The following is a 21,571-nucleotide window of genomic DNA, read 5'->3' as shown; positions in this document are numbered from 1 at the left end:
CCTGAATTCTAAGGGAGGGGAGCAGGGGGAACACTTTTTGGCCTACTATATCCATGCTTTGGATGTTGCACAACTTTTTACTTTTAAGTCTTTATTTTACATCTTATAAACAGTCCTGCAATGAGTTTCCTGATAAATGAAAACATTTTTATGAGTTTCTCTGATGGTTTCCTCAGCGTAAATTCCTAGAAGTGGAGTCACTGAGCGAGAGCATTGATTCATCTTACTGAATTCCCTTCCAGAAAGATTTTGTAAATTTTTGACTCTGCAAGCTATAAGGAATCTACCCTCACCAACACTGAGTGTTCTTATTTCTTATTTCTGGGTCCACTTGATAGCTAAAAGTGGCATCTCCTATATGTGTTTTGATTACTAGCAGATTGAATATTTATGACATGTATTGACCAAGGACATTTCTTCCTTTGCAGAATAAATGTTCACTGTCTTTAGCCACTTTTATCAGGATCTTACAGAGATGTGTCTGTTTTTGGTGGGTTTTTTTTTTTTGATGCTGTTTTGTTTGTTTGTTTAGCTGTGTGACCTTGTGCAAATAATATAACTCCCCTTTGGCTCAACAGTCTCATTCTGTTCATGGGAATAAAAGCCCCAGCTCCACAGCGGGAAGTGTGGAGGGTGAGGATGGGTGCAGAGCAATGAGATGACTGTGCGTGTGTGGTGGGGATGGCTGTTGTGTCACTGCTGTCACGGTGATCCTGATGGCGGTAGAGAAAAAGATTTGTAAGATGTATTTTGATGTATTTCTTAAAATTATAAAACCCTTGTTGTCTATATCTGTTGAAAATGTTTTTCCAATTTCTTATTTCTCTGATTTTTTTATACATGTGGTGTAAAAATGTCTAGTATTGTATGTTCGATGTGTTATTCATGATTGCTTTCATTTCTTTCATATTTAAAAGTTATTCCCTATTCTCAAGATAAATTAAATATGTGCTGTTATTTTTATTTTTTAATAATTGCTCTTTTCACATAGATCTATAAAACATGTGGAATTTGAGATGGTGTATATATGAGATGAGGATCAAGTAAGATTTATTTCTCCCATTATTTTCAGCCACATTCCCTAATATCATTTGCTGAGTATTATATCTTTTCAGCATTGAATTTTAAAGCTGTTTCCATTGTTGTCATACAATAAATTCTATATATAGTATTGTAAGATTACTCCAGAACTTTTTGTAATGTTCTATTGATACAGCTGCCTAGTCTTGTGACATTTTGATCTTATTTTAATGGTTACAGTATTACATATGTTTTATTAACTCAAAATAATGTCACAATGACACTATATAGTCTATTATTTAAAAATAATAATTTTATTCCTTTGTCCTAGGATTCTTGATTTATTATTTTGGCTAAGATGTCCAGAAAAATAATAGGTATTAATATCATACATGGGTATCCTTGTTCTCTTCTTTATATTAATTGTAATGCTTCTGCTATTTCACCATTAAGTGGGGCTAAGTAGGTACCTCATGGAGGTACTCAGAGACTGTTCCAATTACCTCCTCTGAATATCTTCATTAAATTATTAGAAAAAAAATGTGTGTCAATACCCCAGAAATATATCAGACACCTTTTATGCCATTTGAGTGGCCTTTTAATACAAGGGAAAGAACATATGCTTTTGAGTCAGGGGCACTTGGGTTTGAATGTTTGTTCCAACACTTACTGGATAGACAATTTACACAAAGACCTACAGTTTTGTTTTGTTTTGTTGCTCTTTAAAATATAGGCTACAGCCCTGACTGGTGTGGCTCAGTTGGTCAAGCATTGTTTTGCAAAGCAAAAGGCCACCAGTGTGATTTTGGGTCAGGGCACATGCCCAGGTTGCAGGTTCGGTCCCCAGCTGGGGCGTGTACAAGAGGCAACTGATTGATGTTTCTCTCTCACATTGATTTTTCTCTCCCTCTCTTTCTCCCTCCCTTTTCCTCTCTCTAGAAATGAATAAATAAAATCTTTTTAAAAATAAAATATAGGCGATAATATTCCAAGGCTGTGTTGGAGATTTATAACACTGTATTACACAGAAACCATCCTATCCATAGTAGTTTTTTTGTTTTTCTTTAATTGTTGTTCAAGTACAGTTTTCTGTCTTTTACTCCCATCCCGGCCCACCCCATAGTAGTTTGGCTCTGCAAAATGTGGATGGGAAATCTGCAGAACGAATTTTAATAAGAAAGGCCAGACCTTGCTGCTGACTTCTGTGGACTCCAATTTCTTCCCATATTTATATGGGAATTTTCCTGGTTGGGAAAATTCTGAAAATTCAATGCCTCTCGAATCAGAGCCATAAGAGCACCCATTTCTCAGATTCTGTTGAAGAGCAAATGTGAAGGCAGCCCTTGCTCCAGTCAACTGCTGCCTAAGGAAAAGGGGAAGCCACCAGCCAGCTGCCTGGGTAGCAGCTGCATTTTCCTCCTTGGCCCTCCTCAGAGAGCAGTGCTGCATGTTGTTGCAGTTGTACTGTACTGTTCTACCACATGGATTCATAGTTAACATTTTTCTTCCAGGCACATTTAAAACGTTTGGCTCACGTCCTCTCTGAGCTGTTTTATAAGGGCAATAACTGAGGCCAGGGTGTGCTCTTGTCAGCAGGCAAAGCACGCAGCAGAGGCTGCCAAAGAGTTTCCTGCTCAGGGGCCACCCATCCTTGGCTGCAGGATGTGTGGCTGGAGCTCATGGCAACTTGCACAGAGCGAGCACTGGGACTTTCTGTTCTCAGGGCTCATGCTTTGGATTCCATCCTTCGGTCCTGCTGCATAGATCAGTGGAGGCTGTTGTGTTTGTGCTTGTTTGGGACTAGCTCAGAACACATGTCACAGCAGCAGTTCAAGGCCTAGCTCTAAGGCTTAGAGCTGGGGAAATGCTCTTTAAAGACTAGCAAGCTACTCTTCCTTCCTCTTAATGCAGGCGCAACGTTCCCACGAATCAGCTGCGGGGGAAGAAGGGGGAGGTGTTCCCTTCATTCTGCTCTCTGTGAATTAACTTCTGGGATGGGCAGACAACACAGGCACCAAATGCAGAGTTCCGACCCTGCTACCCGACCCTCTTTGAAGTCCACCTTGGCATGAGCTGATCTCTTTTCATGTATTATTTATTGTCAAGCTCTGTGACGGGGAGAATCCACGGCAGATCCCTGAAGCTGTTTTTTCAGGATTTCCTTTGATTGGAAGCTGTTGGCTGTGCCTTCTGCAGCTGGCTCTGTCACAGAGCAGAGGGCTCAGCACGTCGCCCAAGTGACAGCTGCCATGCCAGCACAAAGAAGATTCTGGCTGTGAAAGCACCTCTAAATAACTACACAAGTGGACAGGGCATTGTCATTTCTTCACTCACCAGTAAGGAGGCAATGCGATGTCAGGAGTGGAGAAAACACAGCCTCAAGTCCAAGAGATGCAAGTTGAAATGCCAGCTCTTCCATTGACTCAAAGGGCAAACTTCACCTCAGTTTCCCCATTTCAATGAAAACACCCTCAGACTTTTAGTCAAAAATCAATCAGGTAAGACATGTACAGAGTTCAGCTCCTTTCCTCCAAATTCCAAAGATAGTCTAGAAATTTTAAAGCTGTCAGGATGACGACTAGTAAATACTGTCATTATCTTCATTTATTTATTATTCACTCTGTAAGCATTCAATAAAAATGTCTTTCATTTTTATGAAAAAAAATGAATACTTCAGAGCCTTTAGCATTTTAGATAATGTACTAGGTACTAGGGATAAATAGATACATGTTCAAGACATGGCTTCATCCCGTGTCTGTCTCAAAAATAAAAAAAAACAGAAATGACAAAATATAAAGCATGTTGTGGTGCTGGAAGCTCAGGTAGTAAGAGGTTCACCCAAGTACTTATACCATTTTATAGAATGACAAAAGTTCTTCCAGAAGAAGGGACATTTAACCAAGGGATGAGGTCAGTATATAGAGAACAGCACAAAATACTCCTAGAATTTAAAGAAAAGCTCCTTTTGAAATGTGATGATGAGAGTTACTTGCTCATAGAGATAGACAGTTCATGGGCTGCCATGGGACAATTAAAAATGCCAAGTCTGTTCAAGAATGCAGCTTGTCCCATAGACATATGAAAGGATGCTCAGCATCACTAGCCATCGGAGAGATGCAAATTAAAACCACAATGAGATACCACTTCACACCAGTCAGAATGGGCATCATAAACAAATCAACAAAGAACAAGTGCTGGCTAGGCTGTGGAAAAAAAGGAACCCTAGTATACTATTGATGGGAATGTAGACTGGTACAGCCAGTGTGGAAAACAGTATGGAATTTCCAAAAACAAAACCAAAAAAACCCCTAAAAATGGACCTGCCTTTTGACCTGGCAATTCCACTTCTGGGATTATACCCTCAGAATCCTGAAACACCAATTCAAAAGAACCTATGCACCCCAATGTTCATAGCAGTGTTATTTACAATAGCCAAGTGCTAGAAACAGCCAAAGAGCCCAACTGTAAATGAGTAGATCAAAAAACTGTGGTACATTTATACAATGGAATACTACACAGCAGAAAGGAAGAAGGAGCTCCTACCCTTCATGACAGCATGGATGGAACTGGAGGGCATTATGCTAAGTGAAATAAGCCAGGAGGTGAAAGACAAATACCATGTGATCTCACCTATAAGTGGGACCTAATCAACAAAACAAACAAGCGAGCCAAATAGAACCAGAGATATGGAAATGAAGAACAAACTGCCAGTGATCAGAGGGGAGGGGGATAACAAGGGAAAGAAGGGGAAGGGTCAAGTCAAGAAACATGTATAAAGGACCCATGGACAGACACAATTAAGGGGGGGAAGGATTGAATGTGGAAGTGGGGGTGCATAGGGAAGGGGAGAGTAACAGGGTAAAATGTGACCACTGTAACTGAACAACAATTTTAAAAAAAAGGCTCTAAATGTTTCTAGAAAAAAAATAATAAACTTGTCTGGCAAGGCCTCCTCTCCTCACCTGCAAAAAAAGTATGCAGCTTGTGATAGTTTGTAACTAAATTCAACCAGGTCCTACTCAACAGGACTGCCTTTGTCAGCCAGGAGCAAGGACAGCATCAGCCTGGAAGACAGGGCTGGGATTGGGTCATGGAAGGGTAGATTTCTGCCTCTTTATCCTACCTGTATCAGAACTATTTCTACTTCTCCTTAACTGCTGTGTTATTGCTGTACCTAACCTTTTGGTTGATCAAAAGGTTTGAGGCTAAATAAAGATTTTCCAAACCACTGTAGCACACTGTATCATCTAGGAAAAAATTCCTTGGAAAGTGAGTTTTCATTGCTGAAAACAGAATGCATTGTGATTTACAGAATTGCCTGTTCTTCTGTGCATTCCCCCATCTTATCTGAGGATACCTGTTCTCCCAGGAAACTAATGAGGTACTTGTGGTCAGGGACTTCGGCTAGTCATCACTTTACCCTGAGTGCTTAGCAAAAAACTGGGCAGACAGTTATTACTTGTGTATTACTCAACACTGCCACCCAAGTAATCATTTTAATGTACAAAACTTATTATATTATACTACTTGTCCAATGCTATTTAATATTCTTCAGTGAAAGCTTATTAAAGGTCAGGCACTGGGTGTGAGGATGATGAAGGGATATCAAACATAGCACGAGAGACATAAGAAGGAATATCTTCTTTCCTTATAATACAATTTGGAGTTTAACTCCAAAAGAATTTATCAGACAACCAGGATATGGAAGGAAGTGCCAGGAAGAGGGCTGGAGATGAATGATGGACAACAAACCTGAGTAGATAATAGATTTGATCTTCTGCTGTCCTGTTCCCAGGATTTATGTAATTTTATCATAGGTTTCCTGAAAAATATTCAGAGGGGATAAAGATGTTTGGATATTAATCTTCCTGGTAGTAAACTATTGTTTTAAGGGATTCTGCTGGAGCCAGAACAATACCAGAGTATCCACTTCAATCGCACTCCTTTGTAGGGAAGACTCAGGAACAGAGAATGAATGGCCCAGAAGGACCAAACCAGATGGAAAAAGTGACATTGTCAAGGTCACATTTTATGGATGGGAAAACGAACTCAAAGAGAGGAAGTGAGGTGACCACATTCTCACCGAGGTTAGTATCTAGAGCCAGGACCCAGGTTCTCAGACTCCTGACTTGGTGCCTTTGTGCTAAGACCATGTGTGAAGAGATCTTTTGTCCAATAGAAGGCTGATAAGACATGCTGTGTCTAATTGAATCTTTAGTGAAGAAAGGAAGATAACATTTATTATATTCCTACTATATGACAACCGTGGTACCAAACTTTTTACACATATTCCCATGGGTCATCACAGTCATATAGTGGATACAATCTACACAGTTTACAAATGAGGTACCTGAGACTTGCAGAGACTGTCTGAGGCTTTCTATCTTCAAGACCACTTGAGATCAGTTACAGTCCACGGTTTCACTTTGAGTCACTGTCTCACAGTTGTGCCTCTGGTGAGAGGACATTATTCCACCTCATGACATCCCATGAAGTAACCTCTGGCTGTCTGTGGTTTACAAATTGTGCATGGTGTCAAGCATAGCAATTGACATTTAATCTTCTGGCCAATAGAATCTTGAAATTATACTGGGGAAAATATAATTAAGTCTCTTTTGGGGTAGATATTCATCTTGATATATAATTTCCCTGAATTTAAATTAGAAGTATAGTATTACTCATTTAATATAAATCTTAATTACTTGAAATTGAATAAAATAACCCATCTACAAAGACTGTGCCCTTCCTAATTTATAATAGATACAATTTTGACCAATCCTAATACTTCAGTGATCAACCAAATGAGAAAATTATCTACAAATTTATAGCACCGGCATATGTGTGCATGTTATGTATGTTGTCTGATCACTATTATTCATCCAATTTAAACTCTTAGTCTTGGAAGCCATCCTGAATACCACAGGAAGGGATTTTGAAAATTAATATTTTGCATGATCACTCTTTGTCAGTAGTAGATTTGTTCACATAAATGCCATATCTTATAAATGAGTTAGTCAGAGTTGGATGAATATTGAGGAAATGGGATAGCCTGATTATTATCAGTATCTGTGGGTATGAGGTGTTGGAGAGTGAGAGAGTAAATATGTACAGGACCATGTTTACAAAAAAAAGTAGCAAGTCAAATAAAAGGGAAAATTTCTTCTACGCTTGATGGCCAAGGTGAGGTCAGTATCAATATTGGCATTGGCACTGCCAAGTCCGTGTTTTGCATGATGATAATTTAATCAAGATGTGTTGGTGACAAAAGCTTATCAAACACAGAATGTTTTATTACACAAATTGATTTGTTTGACCAAAGTGACACCCATCTTATTTCACAAAGCTACTGCAAAATTTGTATCCGGCCTTGCAAAACTTTATGTTGACAGCAAAGACTGTGAGGCACAAACTTACTGAACATTTGACATGCTTATTACTTGTCATTAAAAAAAAGAAAGGTGTTTCTTTTTTCAGGAAACAAGGAAGTTTATTTTTACCCTGTAGAAGAAAATGTATAATAAAAGTTGTATGTATAATATGGGATTTTAAACATATACTTATTGACTTTGACAATATTTTATACAGTATGGAGAGTACAGATATTATTGTCCTATTTTACTGTTGTTAAACTGAGACATAGTGCATTTGAATTACATACCAACCTTTTCAATTCCTTTAGGCAACTGTAATAGGTAACAGTCCAGTAAAGCCATCCAACTTAAAACTTGGAGTTCTAAGAGACCAGCTGAGTAGAACATTTTATATGTGATTTATGCTTTCATTATTTATTTGGCTTATTTATGCATTCAACTTCTGAAAAATGTCCAATAGGAATTTTTCTACCCAAAAGCCTTTGGAGAAAAAGGAAAACTGAATAATCTTAACAAAATTTTATTCACAGACAATTGCTACAGAATATAACCTCACTGTCGTTATCAGAATACCAGAATAAGAGAAAGTGTATCTTTTCATAAGTTGTGACAAAATTTTTCCAAGCAGTTAAGTAAAACAGAAATTCATCCACTGCTTTGTATGCACACACACACACACACACACACACACACACACACACGTGCATGTTCAAGGCATTTATAAAAGAGTCATTATCATCAACACAACCACCAAACCACCTGTGGTACAAATGAGGCGAGCCGTGAAGTTCTTTCATATATTATTCAAAAACCTTTTGAGAGTTCTGACTGTCTACAGGAACATGGAGGTCACTTGTAGTTCATTCCCAGGCCTTAGAAACAATGAAATACTCTGCTTAAAGGAGATCACACTCCCTAAATGAATTTCTTTTCCATGAACATTGGCTCTGCGTGGGCGAAGTTTTCAAACATATTCAGATGTGACTGATAAAGTGTGAAGTGCATGTCCAACCATATTCAACACTCTATGTGTCTACGCGCCCCAGCGATGTGATTTGCTGAACTCCTCAGCCTGTAGAAAGAGCCAAAACTGCTTCCTCGAACATTCGACCTGTTTGTTGAAATGTCAAATCTGAGCCACACCAGTCAGCTCCATTTCTTCCTCTAAACTGCAGCCCCTCAACTGTGTGGAGATGCCTGTCCTAAGTGGCAGCTCTAGATTTCCTTGTAGACAAAGCTGGGGGTGGCGTTCTCTCTGCTTAGGAAGCAGGAGGATGTGTAATACTACCTTTCTTCCACAAGCATCCTGTTCTGATGTCCTCTGTGCATTCATTTGTGCTGATGGGGAGAGAGAGAGGTGTTACAGAGATGGTGGGACTCGTCTTTAGCCATCCCTATCCCGAGCCATCCTGTATTGCTATCACTGTTTATCAAGAGGGCTTAGAAATATACAGACAGGGCCCACGGGTCTAGGGGCCCACTGGTATGTGAGTAAACAAATTCAGATAACTCCACTCCCAGCTCCCCGTCACTCAGCTACCTAAAAGGAAGACCTTAGAAAGGCATCTCTGCCTGAAGTCATCTGTGAGGATAATGTCCCTGTAAACCCATGTTGTATTCTTGGGAAAGAAATGGCTCAAGAAGTCAAGGGATCTGGGTTAAAAATAACACAGCTGTTAAAGACTGATTAGGGAAAAGGAATGGATGGGCTGGCAAATAAGGTCACATGTGCCTCTCCAAGACGCTTCCACGGTCAGGTGGCATGTCAAAGCCCAGGCCTGAGTACAGTGTAATTACTCTGTACTGCTGGGGATGGGGATGGGGCGGGGGCGAGGGCTCGTGATCTCTGACATTTCAACTACAGAGCATTGTCTTCCTGGGCCTGCTGTTCACTGCAATATTCACCAAATAAGCTGTTTTAGTCTCTGAGGTGGGAAAGATTCTTTCTATCTCCAAATATCTTCCCTGATAGAAATGCTGAAATCCACAATCATAATATTGACAATAACAATCTTTTACATTTGTCTTGCTTGGCAAGTGCATAGGGAACCTTGACATTTGTTCCTCACCGTACCCCTGAAACCCTATTTGACAGCAAACAAAACTGTGGTTCCAGTAGGTGACATGTTTGCTTTCAGTTGGACAGCCAGCAAGTTGCTGTAGCTCTGGTAAGCTGTCACTCCCCCACTTAAAATGGGGTCTTTTAAGGTAGTGTGTGGTCACAAGGCTTGCAAGTAAGACTTTCTCTGTGAAGGAGCAAGGGGGTTCAGGTCTGAGGCCAGAAAGGAGAGGGGAGGTGAGAAGAGGCTGAAAGAACCTGCTGCTCTGGGAAGTGGTCCAGCTATCTGTCTTGGCTCACCCTTGACTTTCTCCTTCTCTCTGTTGTTGCCTGCTTCTCCCCAGCCTTTGTTAACATAACTAGAATCTCTGTGGCCCTGCCTCAAGGTCTGGGGCAGCAGACCTAGGGTTTGAGGAAAGCTCTCTGTATTTGGACTGAGTAGCTTTCTCTCTGCATAAGAGTGGTTAGATTCAGGGAGGTAAGGTACTGAGCTGGGCCGTAATGTGCTGGTAGAAGTTTAGTAACAACAAAAGGAAAAAAGAGGAAAGAAAAGGAAGTCCTCATTTTTAGCACTTCCCAAATTCTGTGGTATAAATCCTCCCACCATCACCCACTTCAAGCAACCAGAATGACATCAACTGGCTCTCAGAATTCCTGAAAATGTACTTATTGGTTCTCACAATCCAGTACAACCTTCTCTAGCACAGGGCTGGTTAGGAAATGTCCAGAAAACAGGCAGCCAGCTCTGTCTCTGGCTGGGCAATAGGCCCCTTCCACACCATTCAGCCTAACTCACTGAGGGACTGTGTAGATGTTTAGAAGCAAGCTGCACAGGTACAAAGACAGCACAAGGGCTGGGCTTTATTCTTGGTACATTTATTTCCCTTAGAAACTGCAAGGGGGCCTATGGGTGACAGGTCAAAATAGAACTCCAGAATTCTCTAGTATTCTTATATCCGTCTCTCAACCAACTGTATGTGTGTGTGTGTGCAGATGTGCTTACAAACACCAAAACTCTCTACTCTGTTAACAAAATGCATAGCTGCCCCTTAAGCTGTACAAGTGTTAAGAGATGGGGCTTTATAATGAAGTAGACGTAAATTTGATTCCCAGCTCTTTGGCTCAGACAAGGCACTTAAACTCTAAGTGCTACTTTCCGTATCTGTAAATTCAGGGTATTAGTAAGTACCTGATAATGTTGCTCTAGAGATTAAATATGACAACATTGGTTTAAAACTTAACATCCAGTAAATGGTACTTGCAGTTTTTATTTCCCCCATACCCACCTCAATTAATTCTCAGCTGCTCAGAATGTCTTCCCAACCTGCCCTCCATGGATGCCTCAGGAATAAGCTGCAAAGCACATGAAAGCAGAGTGACATTTATTCGGTTCCTGTTTAAACTGGGTGATAGGGATGTTGATAACCTTGTACATTTTTTATTTAAATAATTTTCCCACATGTTCAAATAATATACTTGTCACCCCTTACAGGCCTGGGAACAGATCTTATCTGCTTCACCACAAAATGGTACCTGCCTGAGCAAACACAAATACAGAATGGGGAGGCAAAGTCTTTGCTCAGCATCTGTAACCTAATTCCCAAGGCAAACAGACAATATGGCCACCAGGCTTAGCCTTCCGAAGCAATTTTAATCATAAAAGCAATGATTTATAAACCTCTAGGATGGGAATAAAAGATGGTTACACTGTCCCAGGGGCTACCTTAAATCCTTGAAGAAAGAGCAAGAATGTTGGTGCATATGAATATTGAGAAATTAAAGTGTAGTCCATGAGAGCCAAGGGTGGAGGTCAATATCTTCCCTTTTTCCATAACTTGATACATTAGTTCTTGAAAATAAATTCAGTTTGCATTTTATCAGTGTGATTGACATGAATAGTATAAAGAATTGAGTAAATCTAGTTGCAAGTGTATGCACTCATTCTTTAGCTCATTCTTTTCATTTCTCTTATTATCCTCCATGCCCTCTAAACCAGGGATCCCCAGTCCCCAGGCTGCGGACCAGTACCCGTCAGTGGCCTGTTAGGAACCAGGCTGCACAGTAGGTGGTGAGCGGCAGGGCAGGCAGGTGAGCTTCCCTCTCATTACTGCCTGAGCTCTGCCCCTGTGTCCACCACCCCCCATCTGAGGAAAAATTCTCTCCCACCAAGCTGGTCCCTGGTGCCACAAATGTTGCCACAAATGTGGAGGACCACTGCTCTGAATAACATACTTATCATGCTGCTTCTTAATTTTTATTTTAGTTTTGGAATTAAAGCGTAACTTCCCAATATGAGAAATGAAAATGTAGCTCTATTTTACCCTTTGTTCCACTTAATCTAGGCACATTTTGGTTCCTCCCTGTTTAGCCCAAGATAACTATACTTTAATTGTGGTTCAAGCAATTTGGATTATTTAAATTCTATTCACAGTTGATCCATGTTGTAGATTTCTTTTCCTGAACAATCTTCTGATTTTCAAAAAACTTCTTCTTTTTACTTCATTTTCCACATGCATATCACTAATTTATCAACAAATGCTGCCCAAGTTATGACAGATCCCTCAAATACATTGTTGGGGGAAAGCCCCAAATGTCTAAATTCAGGATCAATTCCACAGAACTGACACGTAGCCTTGTTCAAATTCATGAGAGCTGTAATAGGAGAAACTACATACACGGGCAAAGCAGGTGCTCCCAGTAGTGGCAGGCTGGGAAAAGTCTATGCTCCTCCCAGGACAGGATCCCTTTTTACAGGGAGCTAATAGTAAACTCATACAGTGGGTAGCCACTAGAAAGAACAATGCATTCCTACATTAACAGATAACACCAGGCAGTTATCACACTCTATCCATTCATTAACCTCCTTCCCAGGGGCGTGAGTCCAATGCTTCCCATATGCAATTGCTGCTGCAGCCACATTACATCTAAAGTGAGTTCCCCTACATACGTTCAAACACATCAGCTAATATTGAACAAAACTCCGGAGTCCTCTGAACTTCTCTTACACAGACATTTTCTCTAGACCTCTTGCATGACTGACACTTTGGGACCCTTTCTGCCATTATCTTGGGGTGTCTCCATTGCCTGTCTCCTGTGTTGGATCCACTGTTCCCTGGGTTCCATTTCTTTCTTGGTTTTCTCTCTCAGTGGCATGCATTTTCAAATATGATCACTAATTTCTTTAAGACCTTCTAAGTTTGAAAATGCCTTTATTTTACTATCCCACTTAATGGATAGTTGGTCTAGGTATAACATTGCTCAATTTTCTTTACGCTTTTAGGTGTGTCTGGAAAAGTTACTTTTCTATGAAAGCATTTCATAGAAAAATGCTTTCTATGAAAACATTTTTTCTCTTTTCTGAAAGACTTCAAAGATTCACTTTGTTTCCAGTGATCTAAAATTATATGGTGATGCATTTTAATGTGGTTGGTTGTATTTTCATCTTTGTGCTGAACCCACTTAACCTAAAAGTTTCATGCTTTAATTCTGAATTTTTTTCTTGAGTTATTTCTTTAATGATGTCTGACCTTCTGTTTTCTGTCTTGTATTTTCCAGAGTTCCATTTTTTTCACATGCTATACCTTCTGGAATGATTCATTCATCATTCTCTATTTTCCATCTCTTTATACTTTCTTTCACAATGACTTCCTCAGATTTACCTTAAAACCCTCTCATTTAATGTTTCATTTATGCTTTCCTTTAAAATTTTTCCTGTGTTTTGTCATCTCATATCTTATATATGGTTCTTCTTCCATTGATGCAAATTCTTCCTCCTTTGTAGAATATTAATGATAGCTTTCTGGAATTTTCATGTATCTATCTGCCTGGGCCATATTTCTTGTTTGTTTTTTCATTTTGGTCTCTGTATTAAATGTCACAGTTAAGTTGTTAACTTAAAGATCTGTGTGTCCAAGGGGTGTTTAATGGGCTTCAGTGTAAGATCATCTGGTTGAGCCATTTCATACTGCAATGTTAGTACTTACGTTTATTTCTCTCAGAATGATCAGATTGCTCAGAAAGTCCACTCTAGCCTCCAACCTAGAGGATATAAGTCTAGATCTCTGAAACCTGGGACCTGTGTGACGGGAAAGTCTGAATAGCAACACGCAGTAGGTACACTGTTATTCCATAACACCTTTTCAGCTGACACCCACTTTTCAACTCTGTTAATGTTCTCCAATCTTGAGATCTGTTGTTTTACCCTCTTAAGAGAAAAAAAAACCCCTCCAATATTCAGCTGGGATATGATAGTAGGTAGGGGGTTAGGGAAGGGTCTCACTGATTTTAAATATACTTCCAACCAGTCCTCCTGCTTTGAAACCCCTTTGCAGAGGCACCTAATGCCACCAAGCCCAGGGATTCTGCAGCTTTCTCTACTGTCGGTTTATAACTCAGCCTTACTGAGTCTGCTAATTCAGTTCCCATCTGCTTTCCATCTTGCAAAAAGTTGTTTCTATTTTCTCCTGTGTTCTTTATCCTTGTGGGTTTCTGTCTTTATTTTTTAGTCCCCAAGCTATTGTTCAAGTGGAATTTTGAGACAGAAGTAGAGGAAAATGCATGTGTACAATAAATAATCTTTAGACATCTATATTTACTTTTCAAAGTAATTTTCCTCATTTGTACTCACTGCATTTCTTACCATCTTATTTTAATCATCTTTGTCCACTATATCATTGCCTTTAAGTCTGATTCAACATGATGCATGAAGTAGAAGTAGCTACTAAAAGTCAGGCACTATAATGAGCATTGTGGATATGCAAATTCAGAAATAACCCCTTCCCCTTAAGGAATTTTGGTGACAATAATAAGAAAGTCATAAAGTTATTTTGAAACAGTTGCTTTGCTGAACTTAAATGTATCATCTTGTTCTCAATTTTCTCATCTGCCTTTTGGTTAGTTTAAAATTGCCAGTGTTTACAATTTTCCTGTGTCTTCCAATGCCAACAACATGACGCTAGCCCCTCTGCTTTTATATTCAATGTGCGTTTATATTCTTCCTCCTGTATTTACCAGCTTCTCTGTCATGTTTGTGTCTTTGTACTAGTCCATCCCTACCATGTATTACACTTAGTGCATCTTCTTGGTCCTTTTTCACTCAATACACTCTTATCATGCATACAGCATTGAAGAAAATGTCTGTTCCTTTCATCTTTACATCTGCAGTCCCTTCGTTTCAAACAAAGATGAAAAGACATAGTCCTTGCGTGAGGAAAGCACTTGCTTTAGTAGGGAGGTGGAAATGTAACCAATAACTTCAAAATATATAGCATGTACACTAATATGTGCAATTAGAAATGACTTATTCTTCAGAAAACTTCCTGGAGATGGTGGCAACTGAGCTGCTTTGAAGGGTAGTTAGGAGTTGACCAGGTGCTTTCTATGATACATTCTAGTTATCAGTTACTTCCTCACCATGTTGTAAGCTTAACAAAGTAGGGTCAGTGTTTGAATACTTCTTAAATAGTTAGTGCCAAGAGTGGTGCCTGGCACACAGTAGAAGCTCAATGAATACAGAACGATGCAAAGATATAGAAGAAGCAGAAATTCGAGTTAAATCTATATCGCTCACAGAACTTACCCTGAATTTAACAGATAAACAGGGAAGGAAATTAAACCTATGGTAGAACCGGATTCTCCTACAACAATTTTGATTGGCCATATTATTTCCTACTTTATTCTTGTCTAAAGAAATAACATATGATGTTTTTAAAAATGAGTTTTGCTTTCCCCAATTACCTGGCGTGTGTCCACTAATTTAATTGGAAGTTACTGAACTTGATAAAACCTTCCAAGAACATTCACCTGTTTCTCCTCTCCCCAAATAATTTCATTTTCGTAGTGAGCAAACAAACAGGAAAATTTCGTGCTTTAACCTGAGACTTAAGACTGACCTTCTGTGAGAGGGCTGAAAAACAACACAAGGAAACTGTCACTCTTTGGGTTTATTCTGAGTTACTCAAGAAGAACCTGAGCTGGGAAGCCTGGTTTCTCGGCGGACGTGGCACATAGAGGCAGAAAAAGTCTGCTGGGGTTACTTGCTTATGAAGGAAATTGTTGATCTGGAATGAAACTCATTTACATCCACATGTGTGTGCTGGGTTTTATGGAGACAACAGAAGGATCAGTGGAGGACTATTGAGTTCACAGGTGGGACTCGGAATTGACGTGTGCCACTCTACTGCTAATTTAAATATAAGTATCTAGAGCAAGTGGCCATTTTCAGTCACTGGGGTTCTGATGCCAACTTTCAATTCCTCCTGGGAACTTTGACGTAGTCTATTAAAGGTGTATAAAAAAAATAGTTCTATTTAGGGTCAGCAGCTTCCTCTGCTGCTGGATTTCTCTGTCTTGCACTGTCAGGCCCTGATAATCCTCTTTTGAAGAAGTCAAAAAAGTGAGTCCAGGCCCATTGGTGCCTCCTGCGAATGAGATATACAGCCTGGACTTCAACTCATTCTGCCTGCTTTGCTGCCCAGTCCCCCAAAGCATTGAAATTTTCCATCCCTTATTATTGGATTATTTGCCTCTTGTGCTTGTATGATCTAGAGAATACCCAATGACAGTTCAATTTTTAAAAATAAATTTGTTTCACGGCACATCGTCTCCGTGGTCAGCCCTGTGTAGCACAGGAGCATGGCTCTGGGTTTGCAGCCCAGCGTCGCACCTTCTTGCTGGGAGATGTAGGAGGCTAGATGGTATCCTCAGCCTCTCTCAGCTCAGTTTTGCCCTCTGTAAATTGGAAATATGAGTAGTGTACACCCAACCTGTTAGGTCTAAAGACAGAATGAGCTAGGTGATCCATGGAAGGACCTGGTTCATGGATAGTAAATATCAGTTCCTTTTCCTTTTCTCCGCCCTCTGCTGTTACTGCAGTTGTCATTGCTGTCATTATTGTTATATTATTTGCAGATGCCTTGCCCTAAATACAGGGGTTAAAAAAAACACACAAAAACCTGTGCAAGATAAGATTATCAACTTTGAAGAACTCACACTCCATTAGTAAAGGGGTATAACAATGTAACAAGTGCAATAAGTGATGCATTTCTAGGACATATAGGAGCAGACTTACGGGAACAGAGGAGGGAAATGGGGGAACGGCAGAGGGGCCCCACCTAGATGACATCCCAGAGTCGGCATTCTTGCTTTGGCAAAATGAGTAGTGCATCTATGCTAGAGCCAATATCATGCTTTAGGGATCTGCTTAATTTCCTCTGGCTGTGAGCACGCAGTTTAAGTCTTTAATAACTGTCTTTACCCTAACATTTACAAAGTAATGCCTGATATCCGTCATGTTTAGGAAAATGTATTGAAGTAAAACAAGGAGAAAAAGTCATGTTTCCCATTATTTTGCTTTTGGCGTGTTTCTTTTCAGTGCTTTTCTCCATGCATGGTGGTTTTCAGTTTGGCTAGAGCCATACTTTATGAAAGCGAGGCTTTATAGCCATTATATCAGCTCAGGACTGGTGCCCACAGAATGGCTTTTTCCCCTCGTTCAGTGTCAGAGCTACCAGTGGCTGGGGGGAGGTGCTTTGGTGAAACATCAATAGTGTTCCACTCCTGTTTCTTGTGCAAGATGCACTTAGCCAACCCTAGAATTTATCCGAAGTACCTCTGGACAGAGAGGAAGGAGGAAGGGGATGCTGAGTGCTATGAACTGCCTTTGCCATAGCATCAAGGGTTTGCTTCCAGTGCCAAAGGGTGACCCTGCCTTCCTCTGCTGCTGGTCCTGGAGCCCAGGCCTAGTGTGACGAGAGAGAGAGAGAGAGAGAGAATTTTGGTAGTGATGTAGTCAACCTAAAAATATAGATGAATTCCTACCTCTATAATTTCAAAACAAATAATTTTGTAAATAACTTCTTTTTTACCTGAAGTATTAATACCCTTAAGGAAGCAAGGACAAAAAACGTGATTATTTACTGAGCACTCACTGTAGCCCGTTCTTGTGCTGGCGTATTCACACTTTATCATCCATAATTCTCATCCCCAAAAGGCAGAGCTATAGGTTATAGACAAGGAAACGGAGGCACAGGAAGTTTCAGCTCGCGGTAGGCCATGTGATTAGAAAGTGGTAGGACTATGTGATACACGCCCCTGAGAGAAGATCAGATTCCTCTGATGAATACTTTTAAAGCTGTGCATACTTTCCCTTGTTCCCCTGGCAGAGTTAAAGGCCATTGTTCTGCATTAATTGAATGTGTTTAACCTCTGCCTGCCCTACTGGAAGAGCAGTTCTCTGAGGTCCTACACTGGGGCCTGAGCTGATGGCTGTATCTCCGGCACAGATCACAGGGCAAAACATCACAGATCAATAAACACTTTGTTCAATATACGAGTGAATGAGTGAATGAAAGCCAGCTCTCTCTCTAATTTCCAAATTAGTTGTTTTCAAATGCTGCTAGTTATTTTGCAGATCTGCTACCCTGCACTTCAGTTCTTTGGAAACTTGTTTTAGCTGACCGGTGGCTCAGTGTCACTCCAATACAGAGGAATATTAAAGTTCAAACAGTGTACTCTTCCTCCTTGTGTAAGCTAAGAGACTAGAATGTTTCTCCAAATCTACTGAAGTTACAGGAAATATAATTTATGACAAAAAATGGAGGGTTCAAAACCATAAAATCTGGGTAAAAGTGAAGGTAACTCTTAAAATTTTTTTCTAAGTGTTGAAACATGATTAGGAAAAGAACTTCACAATTTATCATTATCTTTTCATAGTCTTTACCTCCTGGTATGGGGCAGAAGGAGAAGACCTAAAAATGGATGGGACATACCAAGCCCTGCCCTAGGAGATCTGAAGGTTTGTAGGAATAGTTATTTAGGAGTGTCTTCCTTTACCCAAAGCAGCACCACATGCAATGCTCACCTTTAAAGGAAACTTATTTCACTAGAAGGCAAAGAATCCTTTGCTCTCAGTATCCCAAGAAACCCTCCAGCCATCAGTAAACAATGCTGTGAAGTGAGGCCAGGTGCAGAAGTAAAGGCGTCCTTTTTCACCTCATTGTGCTCGCCCGTGCTAGGGTCCCTCACTCTCATCCCTGAAGAGCAGGCTGAGCTCTGGAGAAATGCTCAGGAAGGAACTGACCCCAGCGCTCTGTTGGCAGCACATGGATTCTCTTCCATCCTAAAGGTTGCCCTCCCCCAATTCTCTCCTCTCCCTCTGCACGAAAATTACACCTCAGCATGTAGTAAGGTGCCTTTGGTCCAATCCTTGTCTATTACTGGCGTGGTTTGCTGTGAAATTTTTAAATCGATATTGAACATATACTTTAGCCAGATTCTGTGCTAAGGACTTCATCTGGGTTATTATTAACTTTTACCATCATCTGATGAGGTAGTGCCATTGTATTATGATCTCGATTTTATGAAAGAGAAAACTGGGAAGTGATTTCATTTATCCAAGTTGAATAATGTGCATTAGAAACTGAACTAGTCCCCAGAGAGTGTGAAGAGGAGCCCACATTTTAAAATGGTGTGTGTACTGTATTCTGTCTCAGGGACTATTTCTCACTTGGATAATTGCCATATCCTTCTGGCCGGACTTCTTGACTCCAGTCCAGTCCCAAATATTCCATCCTCCATAGCAACCTCCAGGTGAGCATTTGCAAAATGTGACTTAGTGCTCTTTCTATGTGTGCAAACATGAAAGTGCTTATAGACTCCTTATATTTGTTCCTCCTTTAAAACTATCAGACTTGTGCTGTGAAAGCAATACAATTTAAATCGACAACTTGGATGTAACGAGACATAAGATGTGCTGGCAGTGAATCATTAGGTTTCATTTTGAGGGCAAATTTCAGAGCGGTATATTTCCCTTGATGACCTGGAGTGACTGCTTTCTTCTCAGATCTGATCACCCTTCTCCTGTCCATCAGGATCTGGACTTCCACTCCAGCATCAGACCTGTGTCCAGCCCCTGTCCACTTCTCTGCACTTGATACTCCATTCATGACACACAGTGGGGAGTTCCCACATGCCTCTGGGTGTATACTGTTTTTTATGCCTTTAGGGCTCATCCATCACACCTACATGATGAACTGCTAAAAAATCCTGAAAAAGTGTCACCTCCTCTGAGAAGCCCTCCCTGGTACTCCCGGAAACTGTCATCCCCTGGACTAACTATGTACTTCGTACACATCTCTAGAAGTATACTCATACCATGATTGATTTGGGGCACCATTCTCTCCAAACAACAGTGAACTTCTCAAGGGCAGAGACAATGCAAAAAGCATTATCATTTTCATCCTGCTATGACAGATTCAGAGAAGTACAGCAACTTGCCCAGAGTCACACAACTAGGTCTGCAGGTGTGGTACAGGGTCCAACAGCGTGGTTATGCTCCAAAGACCCAAGCTGACTGTTTACATTTCTGAAACAGGTTTCAGATCTTTCATTGTCTACGTCCTTTGGTGACTTAGTACCTGAGGGGAGAGCCCCAAAAGGCCAAGGTGCTGGTGATTTTATGGGGGACATTAAGTCATTAGTCCCTCCCTCGCTCTCGGCCTCAGTTCCCTCATCTGTTGATGAGGGGGTTGGGCCAGACGGCGTTGAGCCTCCTTTGGTTCAGCCCAGTGTGTACGTGTGGCTCACAGCTCCTAGGTGACTTTGTCAGGTCAACAACACATGCTTTGCCAAAAGAGCTGAACCAGGCTGTGGAAGTGGGCAGATGGAAGAATGGCTCCTTCATGCAGGCTGTTTGCATGGGGCCAGCATTATCGCCAGAGGAAATTGACTCAAGGAGATAGCGTGTCAGTGTCGGAGAAAGGCAGCCTATCTGCGGGCAGCCCCCGCAGTCCCAGCCCTCCGTGCCAAGGGTGCCTCGGGCTGGGCAGTGGGCCTTCCTGACACCCAGGAAGATGGTACCAGGCCCAGGATAGGCCACTGTGGGAAAGTATAGACCAGAGTCAGGCCCGGGAACTGCTAAGGCACGAACAGGCTTGGTCCCTTTCTGCAGTCCCCATGACACCCATGCAACCAGACCTCAGACTCTGTCAATTCTATGATCACTCTGACAGGGAGGGGCAGTACTTCCCCAAAGAAGGACTCTGCTGTTCCTTCAGTGCCTGCTTCTCTGTCCTGTGCTGGCCTTATCTGGACCCCTGCCATTCTACCTCATGCACTCCACAGCAGGGCCACGGGACACCCAACACTGCCTGCCATTTCCCAGAATCAGGGAGCATTGGACAGAAAACGCTGAAGCAGCTTCATCCCATCTCTCAAGAGCAACATCAAGTTATTCCAACTCTTTCTGCCACTTTTGCTGGGTGGGCCAAATTCACCTTAAGCATCAAACCTTAGTTTAAGAGTCACCTCCTCCAGGAAGCCTTTCTTGACTTCCCACAATCTGGGTTGAGCACTTCCTTCTACCTTATGGTTATCACTCTGTACATGTCTGAGAACTTTGAGAAAAGAAATCAGTTTTTCCCCCTGTCACTCATCCTTGCATCAATTAAACAAATATTCTTTTGTGCTTACTTTCTGACAGATACAAAATATTAGAGGAAAAAAAATAAAACAGAAGTGATCCCTGATGTCATGGTACGTACAGTCTAGTAAGGGAGTTAAGGAATGCATCATCTAGTACATGGAAAACTAAAACTTGGCATCAGGAATAGCAGCTACCTGGTGACTGAATAGCAGGAGAATTAGGACAGTCAGGTTGGTAAGCAGATCTTTTCTAGAGAGGTGCTGATGGGCCGAGGAAGACCTGAGATGATGGGCAAAAAGATCAGGGAGGATCACCCATGCCTCCCCAGTCCTCGTACCCTCAGCATATCTCCGGACCTAGGCCCTGAATTACTAAATAAATGTTTTTGCATATTGAAGCTGCACTTTCTGCAAAGTTGGCATAAGGCAGTGGTCCAGTTACTGCATGGGTCCACTTACCCTGGAACTCTTTCAGTGCCTATTTTCATTCTCTAGTCCTTCTGGGAAAGATCCCTGTCTTGCCCATACTATTTCTCCTCAAGATCCATAGCCTTTGACTTAGTGGCCTAGAGCCCATGGCTACACCATCTGCTGCAAACTTTCACATGCCGTCTGTCTTTGGGGTCTCCAAAATTCACCTGCCCAGATGCCCTCTTTCTCCAAAGAACCCATGTGGATTTCTGCCTTTTCTGGTCTCTCA

At 41.1% G+C, this 21,571-nt stretch overlaps 1 long non-coding RNA gene across 1 annotated transcript; it reads right to left on the bottom strand.

The window, feature by feature from the left end:
• Nucleotides 1-7,485: 7,485 nt before the first annotated feature.
• LOC123820215 lies at nucleotides 7,486-10,807 on the bottom strand. Its single transcript, XR_006785912.1, has 2 exons — nucleotides 10,737-10,807; nucleotides 7,486-8,729 (listed from the first exon to the last, which is right to left on the bottom strand). It is a non-coding gene; the product is annotated as an uncharacterized LOC123820215 (long non-coding RNA).
• Nucleotides 10,808-21,571: the final 10,764 nt, after the last annotated feature.

This window comes from Phyllostomus hastatus, unplaced genomic scaffold, assembly GCF_019186645.2.
Source record: "Phyllostomus hastatus isolate PE091 unplaced genomic scaffold, TTU_PhHast_1.1 phas_contig_34, whole genome shotgun sequence".
Taxonomy (NCBI): domain Eukaryota; kingdom Metazoa; phylum Chordata; class Mammalia; order Chiroptera; family Phyllostomidae; genus Phyllostomus; species Phyllostomus hastatus.
This window is presented reverse-complemented; position numbering and strand designations above follow the sequence as displayed.